Source organism: Anas platyrhynchos, chromosome 5 (assembly GCF_047663525.1).
Source record: "Anas platyrhynchos isolate ZD024472 breed Pekin duck chromosome 5, IASCAAS_PekinDuck_T2T, whole genome shotgun sequence".
Taxonomy (NCBI): domain Eukaryota; kingdom Metazoa; phylum Chordata; class Aves; order Anseriformes; family Anatidae; genus Anas; species Anas platyrhynchos.
In genome coordinates, this window is record NC_092591.1 from 30,809,174 (window position 1) to 30,816,271 (window position 7,098).

The following is a 7,098-nucleotide window of genomic DNA, read 5'->3' on the forward strand; positions in this document are numbered from 1 at the left end:
CCAACAGATCTACCCCCAGTTACAGCACTCGCTTCATGTGGCGATTCAGAGCAGCCCAGCACCAGAAGCGTTACCCCCTCCACTGCCCTAATTGTGGCAGGGCAATCACTGTATTTTACTACTGTGTTGTCTCAGAGTTATTCTGCATATTTAAAAATAACGTCAGTCAAATCGTTTGTCCCTGAACCTTGTCCTCAGTGGAGTTTGCACTGGCATTTTCCAGGCAAATAAGTGAAAGGGGAAGGAGAGCAGCTCTCAGACTCGGGAATAGGAATGAAAGCTCGCAGGTAGCTGGAGCTGTCATGCGAGGGGATAGGGTGGCTCTGAGCGAGCCTTCCCCTGATTTTGAAATAGGGTATTGAATCCTGCCAAGGTCATGGGCAGGGAGAGCTCATCGAAAGCAGCAGCCTGAGAGGAGCCCGGTGGGTAGCGGCAAAAGTTCTCTCCACACACATCCCAAAGGGAGGAAACCCCAAGGTTTGCAAACAAACAGCTGCTCAAACCCTACTGTCTCCGAGCTTCATTAGAAACGAAAAAAAAGATCCTGTTCTATGCAGGACGGACATTTTGCTGCCAAGAAAGTGCCACCTACTGGATCTAGCCTGCTGGGGACGTGCAAGAACGGGAAACAAACCCAGAAAAAAATTCTGCTAGAAAAATAACTTTTTTTTTTTTTCACGTTGAAAAAAAAGGATATAAAAGTATACATTTACAGGTATCCCAGCCACAGCCCCCTCTGATCACGCCCCCTCCGAGGCTTAATCAGCCAAACTTTTGAAGCGGATAAACTCAGGGAGGGGGGTGAGGGGGGGGATGTAAAGTTTTAGGGTTTGAAAGGAGAGACTCACCGGTGCCGAGAAGCCTCTGGTGTCTCCTGCAGTCTCCTTGGCTCCTGTACGTCCTGTCCCACTTAGCTGTGCCCTCCTAGTGCAATCCTGCTGCCATTCTCCGGCAGCCCAGCTCCCTGTGCCTCCCTGCGACACGTTCTGCCCACGAGCCGAGTGCCCCAGCCGAGAGGATGGAGGGGAGAGCAAGGCAGAGCCCACCCAGCGCCCCAGCCCGGGGGTCCCGCTGCCTCCGGCTTCGCTCTGCCCTTTCGTCCCCGTGCCACTCGCCCCAGTTGTCTGCGAGCAGGTGACAGAGGTTTCTTGGCAGAGGAGAGAGGAGGGGAGGGATGTGGAGGCAGCGAGAGGTGGAGCTGGACCCGGAGCAACAGGTTACTGTATAACCAGGAGCCGGTGGCCCCGGCGCAGCGCCTGCATCCCCGTGAGGTGCGGGGGCACCTGGGGCCTTCGCCCGCTCCTGGCCCAAGGGGAGCCAGAGCCGAGCCGTGCGCTGCCCGGGGGGGACGTGTAAAACTTCAGGTTTCTTCCGCCTGAGAACATTTCGTGCCCAAGCGGGAGGCAGAAGGCAGCGGGGGGGAGGTGGGTGATGAAGGAGTGTTTTGAGCTGGGTTTTCCATCGAGGGCGAGGGAGGGGACGCGCTGCCCCGAGCGCCTCGCGGGGGGAACAAGGCACCTTTTGTGCAACCTGGCGCCCTTCTCTGCAGCTCCGCCGCTTGTTTTCCTCCAGCTTTGCTCTCGCCTCTCCCTCTGCCCTGACATCTGCAGCGGGGAAAGATGCCGTGAGGTGGACAAAGAGGGCAAAAAATTCTCTCCCCAGGTCCCCAAACCAGTGGGGGGGTGAGGAGCTGAGTCCCAGCCAGGGCACCGCATGGCACAGCTCTGTGCCCCTCAGGGTGGCACGGCCATAAAGCCCCTCATCTTGCCCCAGTTCCTGAGGTGGTGGGAGGTAGCAGGGCTCTGCCCCATATCTCTGCCCCACATTTCAGCCCCTGGCACTGGGCAGAGGCAAAACACAGCTTTAGCAGAGGGTTATGGCAGGAAGGGGGCTTAAATCACCTTTGGGAGGACTGAGACGAGAAATTGCTGTGGCACAGGGGGGAGCTGAGGGCTTGCTGGCCTTTGGCACCAGGCATCACCGTGCCACCTGAGCAGGAATTGCTCCTCAGCTGGAGGTGCTCGTTGTGGGCTCTGCTCTGTTGACTGCTGCAGGTAGGACCCTGCCTTTATTCACACACTTGTACCCACAGGCTTTGGTGGAGATGAGATCTAAAAGGCCATTTTGGCCAATGTGCAGAGCATTCCCATGCTATTGCAGTGCTGTGTTGGACCTCCCCTGCAGCTGTACAAGCCGCATCGTCTGTACCAGCAGGAGCCAGGGCATTGCTCCTTTTCTCCAGGTACCAGGAGAGGCACGCTGAAAGCAAAAGCAGCTTCTGGCAATGAGGAACCGAGGTAGGACTTGAGCATCGCTCCTTGCATTGTGGTGAGTGCTCTCGCCATCCCTATGCATTACCCTCATGCTCTCTGAAAGGGTTTCTTTAGAAAAGAAACTTCAGTCTCCTCGTTTTCCCTTGTTGCTCCTCTCTTGCTCGCCAAAAAACAGGCAAATTTTAAAGGACGGTAAGGCTGCTCCTGAGCTTCTGTTGCCAGGATATGTTGAGGATGTTTGGGCTGCGCTCTGGGGTCTGCCCTGCTGCCAGCTCTGTGCTGCTGAGTGTGTGGTTTGGGGCTCGGAGGGACGCTGCTCTCTGGGGAACAGTCTCTCGTGTGGGCAGACTATTTCTCTCAAAAAGTACCTGGTTTCATCTGTCTGAAGACTTAGTTTTTAAACATTTTTTAAATTGATGGGATTAGCTCATGGGCTGAGGATCATTAAGCTGGAAAATACCAGCTGAGTTCATGGGTGTTACAGCAGTGGTAGTGTGTGATCCGTCTGGTTGGCGGATCTTGACAAAATAGAGCTTGTTAAAAGATTTGATTAAAGTGGATGTGCTTGACAGACACCCCCCCCCCCCAGCCCACTCCTCCAGCGTGTGTTGAGCCCATGGCACACGGATGATAGACACCACCACCACCGGCCCTAGGAAGCTGCAGCTCCAGCAGAGACCAGAGAAATACGAAGATGCTTCCACCACAGGACACAAGCCTGGAGGAAGCCCGGCCTCCTCAACACAGTGCCTGTCAAGCTCCCCATCGTGGTGGTTTCCTCAGTGCCAGCTGCACCACGGGGGCTCGCGCTCAGCTCTCTGCCTGGCCCACGGCCGAAGCCACGCGGCAGAAACGCCCCTGGTGAGTTATCGTGGGAGGAATGCTGCTGGGTGAGCCGGACGGGCAGGGGGAGAGCCAGCTCCCCAAAGGACAGCTTAGATTATCAGCAGCTCGGTTTTGGCAGGAGAATGACCTCTTCCACTGCAGGGAAATGTGATCTGGTGCTGCTCAGCGTAATGCACCCACCCTGCGCCCCGTCATCCTCCTCGCCTCGGTGTCAGCGCGATCCTGGGAGCATCTCTGTGCATGCAAACACAGCCAGCCTTGGGAGAAACACCATTTGGAGACTGCCAACCCAGGAGGGGAAGAGACATCAGTTCCAACAGCAGGAAAACACGGTGGGAACGTGCTGGTAGGCCTTGCAGCTGAAAGGTTTTGTGCAAGAGAGCCTTACCGCTAAAATGCGTCAGCCGCCACCGGGGCGTTCCAGTGGGAGCACTGGGCTGGGCTCACTTTCCCGGGATGCAAACAGGTAGTTGGAAGGATATTGTTGGAGAAGCTATTTAATGTTTCAGGCGCTAACTGCTTGTTATCTGGCAGTTTCGGCTCCGTGTTCATTATGAAAATAGGCACAGCGGGCTACCGTGAGGTGCCGTGCCCCGTAGGGAATCTCTAACTGCTGAGCAGAGGAGGGAACTTCTGGGCAGGAAAGAAAACCACAACTGAGCTCAATACATCTTCCTTGCAACATCTGGTGCCGGTCAAAGTGGGGCAGAGGCACTAAGCCAGATGGGGAATTACCCTGATGCACACAGCAGTGCCTGCACACCAGCTCGCTTGGTTCCCACACGCAGAGCTGGATGAGCGCACACCCTCAGCCTCTCTCCTTCTTCCACAGCTCGAAGATGTTCAAAACTGGGATGAAGGTGGCTGTCACCACGGGAATGCAGCACTTTGGTTGCATTTTGGTCTCTGTGTTGTTTCTGCCTGCTGTGGAACACGGAAGAGCTTCGGACCAGTAAAGCCCCATCTCTCAAAATATCTGAGCGTGAAATGCCAGGAGGCCAACTTGCTTCTTGGGATCAGCCTTTTAAATCAGGTTGGCGGCAGACACCCCTCTGATGGCTTGAGAACAAAGACTTCTTCCTTGCGGAGTAAACAACACCCAAACCCAGCTCCTCAAAATATGTGTTCCTCTAAATTTTTAATGCCGTTTTCATCCAACTTGCTCATCCTGTTTCAGAAGGGCTGGGCCTCATAATTAAAAGCTCCAGCGATCTTATGTCTGGCAAATGTCATCAATGGCTTTACTATGCTGTGCCCTGGCTTCTCTGAGCAGTGGGAACAGTTTGGAAAGGAAGTTGCTGCTTAAAGAAATGCTCTGAGGTCAGGGCCTAAATCACTTTGGTCTTTGTTGGTACAGCAGAGAGAGAAACTGTCACAAAATCAGTCACCAGCATAAATGACAATTCCCATTCAAACCCTGGAAATATCCGAGGTGGAGGAGTTGTCTGAAGCTTCTTTCTTCTCCTACATCCATCAGAGTGAGGGGCTGACACCAGTGAAGTATCTCAGTATCTGAGCATCTAATCAGAAGAAGTCTCTGGACTTCTTGGTATCTTGGAATCAGATGAATGACGTGGAGCTGTCCTGCCCTTCTGAGGGTACAGGTCCAGGTTGGCATCAGCTGACCCCCAGCAAGCACCAGTGGCCAGTCTGCAAGCCATCAGGCTCTGAAACAAGCCTGAAAATTGGTTTATCATCGTATACTTACCCACTGCTGCCTGTAAGTGAGCATTATCAGTCTCTGTTAATTCTCATTTTCCATCTAGCTGATGGTGTGAGGCCATTAGGGACCAGCAGGTTCATCACGGAGCGTGCTTTCTAAAGCTTGAGGAGGTGGCTGCTTTTCTCTGTGTGGTGCAGCAGACTGTCCTGAACTTGTATTATACTGTGGGGTTAAACATGGCAGCCATCACCTCATTAACACCTTCACCAGAACAGCTGTTTCTGAGGACTGCTTTCTGCACAAGATCCATTTTTACAATGCAGAATCCAAAACGGTTGTAGGGCAGTAGCTGAGGTGGTGGTGACCTGTGGTGGGGACTCAGTTAAACATGTCAGGGTAGGAACACCTTCTGCTAACTTTACTAACATGTCGTGTATCTGTCTACACTCTAGGTCTTTGCAACCTCTACTTGTGCTAATATTTTGTATTTTGTCTGTAGTAAGCACCATGAGATGGAAGGAAGGTAAAGTGCAGAGGCTGCAACTTGAAGTCAACGTGTGTGACTCCATCTGCTGTACCACCTACATTCAGGTAAAAAAAAAAAAACAACAAAAACATTCCACTTAGCAGAGTTTCCTTTAAAACCCGTCAGACTATTTCCAGACCTCTGTATAAGGCAGGTATAAATAGATACCAGGAAAATTTGTTCTTTTATTTGTACGCATACAGAAAGGGCTTTTGCTTGGAATGCATTCATCATTACCAGCGTAGATCCAGGTAGGTATGTTTGTCAATCTTCATAACAAGTATGAGATGAGTACATTCCATTATGCCAAGCAAATCTGGAAGAACAAATGGGTGGGTATTTGATTTGTGCAGATTAAGCCCAGAAACATTTGGTCATTCAGTTTACTGGCAGCTTCTTCACACTCAGTTCTGCTGCTTCACTGTCTTCACGGGTGCAACCTTCCACCTGCTGAGCAGCAAAGGGTTGTTTGTGACACTGACTAGACCAGGATGAGGATCTGGCCCGAGGAAATTCATGCCAGCATACAATGTTTTGGTTTTGACTACAGGGCGGTGTGACGTGGCCAGAAGCTGGCGTTACTGGCCTTTGAACGGGCTCCCACAGCTAAGACTGAAGGATGAAACCGGGTGCTTCTGCACCTTTGTTCCCTCCTGCCACCACTGGCAAGAAAAAAGCGATGTGGCTGAGGCTGTGCTGGGTCTATTCCACTGTACTTTCAGCCCTTGGCTAGTGTAAATTAGCGCAGACCTCAAACACTCTTTCCCAGCACAGGAGCATGGCCTAAATACAGCTGCAGTGGGATCAGAAGTTTGTTGCACACATCCAGTCTCGCCCAAGTCTCTCTTTGTGCAGCTTAGCTGTACCCTAAGATTTGAACAAAATGCTCTGCACTTCAAACACTTCTTAGATCTAACACATTATTTATTTGAATAAATAAATACAAAAATAAGAAATTCTGAATACAAAAACTGCTTGTACAAAAACCCCACAAACTGCCCAAGCTACATGTTATTGCATATTTTTGATAGAGAAAAAAAAAATCTGAAATTGCACACAGTTCTTCACTTAGTAAGAGGCTGGAATGCAGTACTTTCTGCAGAATCATGGATATAAATACATTTATTGCTAGACAGAAATACACCTGACAACATTCTGTTGGGCTTTCAAATAGGACACAAGGGTGTGTGAATGGTGAATGTTTATGTTCATCTGAGGTCCGTCCTATTTAAACAAACAAACCCTCACACTACTGCCTTTGGCCTCCACATCAGCAAGAACCAGCTGCCCAAACCTCAGCTCTTCAAGTATGAGCAAAACTCAATTCAACTCTCTCCCTCCCACTGGGATAAATCAGGCACTGCCCTACTAAAGTCAGGGAAATTACCGCTGGGGTCTGAAAACACAAATGAGAGCAGAAGATGTATAATAAAGCAAAACTGTGCCCTGACACACAGAAGCGTATGTGTCAAGGCAGAAATGAGTCCAGGCTATGCTGGCCTGATTCACTTCTGTGTCACTTGGGTTGCACGTTGCTGCCATGCTGTGAAAGCTCATGCAATCTCACTGACACGTAGCTATATGATGCACTAGCTACTGTTCTGTGTTGGGAATGAGCATTTAGTATCGATTCCTGACGAACATCAGGCGTTTTTGCTGAATCATCTCTGGTGTTTGCCCATACATATGCTCATTAGTGAGATAGCGTAACGCAGCTGCAATATTATCTTACGGTATCTCACCTACCATCTGGGGAGATCTCTGCCAAAGAAAAATAGTTTAAACAGGAG

General features: G+C 50.9%; 1 protein-coding gene and 1 long non-coding RNA gene across 3 annotated transcripts in view; one reads left to right on the forward strand and one right to left on the reverse strand.

Moving 5' to 3' along the window:
- Positions 1-1,278, reverse strand: part of EPS8L2 (EPS8 signaling adaptor L2) — a 61,691-nt gene extending 60,413 nt beyond the window's left edge. For both annotated transcript variants that reach the window (XM_038179458.2, XM_038179457.2), the window contains exon 1: positions 849-1,278. The gene's annotated coding sequence lies outside the window, so the exon portion shown is untranslated. The remainder of the gene's footprint in view (positions 1-848) is intronic.
- Positions 1,279-1,293: 15 nt separating this feature from the next.
- On the forward strand, positions 1,294-6,064 carry LOC119717032 (uncharacterized). Its single transcript, XR_005265981.2, has 3 exons — positions 1,294-2,297; positions 5,282-5,373; positions 5,859-6,064. It is a non-coding gene; the product is annotated as an uncharacterized lncRNA (long non-coding RNA).
- Positions 6,065-7,098: the final 1,034 nt, after the last annotated feature.